Consider the following 1,125-nt stretch of genomic DNA (forward strand, 5'->3'; position numbering starts at 1 on the left):
ATGCAATCATTAAACAAGCTTAGTTAATTCTTGTCATATTTCCCGCCAACCTTTAGTAGAAACCTGGATATGTCTCCTCAAAAAGATCTGAAACAAATAGCAATTAAAATATATCATGTACTCTAGATTATATAGGAAGTATTGATAATTCAAGTAGAGATTTTGTAAAAGAGACTGTGAAACACGAAATGTATAAAATCCTACTCTTATTTTAGTCTGTTGCGTGGAAGGAACCTGTACTCACTTGAGTTTCAATTTCTCCACAAGTATTATGACATGAGCAAAGTTGTCACGTGCTTTGAAGGACTGGTGTAGCTCACGTCACACACACGTCACACACCGGGGCAAGCACCTTCCAAACACTGACTTTGATCAAGACGACCAGATTCACTGCAGTTAGGAAGAACAGAATATTGCTATTTGTTGGCTGGCTTGCTCATTTTCTTGCTTATCTGTCTTCTGGCTTTATTTAGGTAGTTAGGCGTCTGCTTTTATTTCATGCTCTGGAATAGCTGCTCCAAAAGTGCCGAGTGAATCAGGGAGAAGTTGTTGAAGCAAAGAAAAGTCTTTATTTAGTCAGCCAGCAAGTCCTAGAAGACGGTTGGAAGTGCATCCTGAAAAGCCGTCTTTGCACTGGCTCTGAGCTGGACTCATTTAGGAAGGAATGTCTGAGGGAAAGATAGCTGTGTTGGTCTTGAAGTGAAGGAAAAAGGATTAGCAAAGCTTCAGGGCAGTCAGTTTGTGTCCTTACCCTCAGTGATCCACCAGGGCTTCGTGCTCAGGGAAGCAAAGGGCTGTTCTAGCGAAAGGAAATCATTAAGAGTGGCTACACGGGTCTTAGGTTGTCTTTGAGGTTTGCCTCTTGGTAAACCTTTCCATAAAACTTTCGTTTCCTATCTGATGCTGTAACAAGCGTTGTCTTCTTTTGATCACTGCTGATGCCAACTGGATGAATGATATTGTATGATCTAATGAATTCAATTCTGTGCACTGGCTCTCATCTCTGATACCCAGGAAGGCAGGCAGACTTTGCTTGTGGCGGTGCTGATGAGATAAACAACCAGCTCTGTGGCTGGCAGCGGAGGGCCGCATGCACTTCGGAGAAAAACTGTTGTTCTTCCAACA

The sequence above is a fragment of the Octodon degus genome, unplaced genomic scaffold (genome assembly GCF_000260255.1).
Source record: "Octodon degus isolate 3935 unplaced genomic scaffold, OctDeg1.0 scaffold00014, whole genome shotgun sequence".
In the NCBI taxonomy this organism is placed as follows: domain Eukaryota; kingdom Metazoa; phylum Chordata; class Mammalia; order Rodentia; family Octodontidae; genus Octodon; species Octodon degus.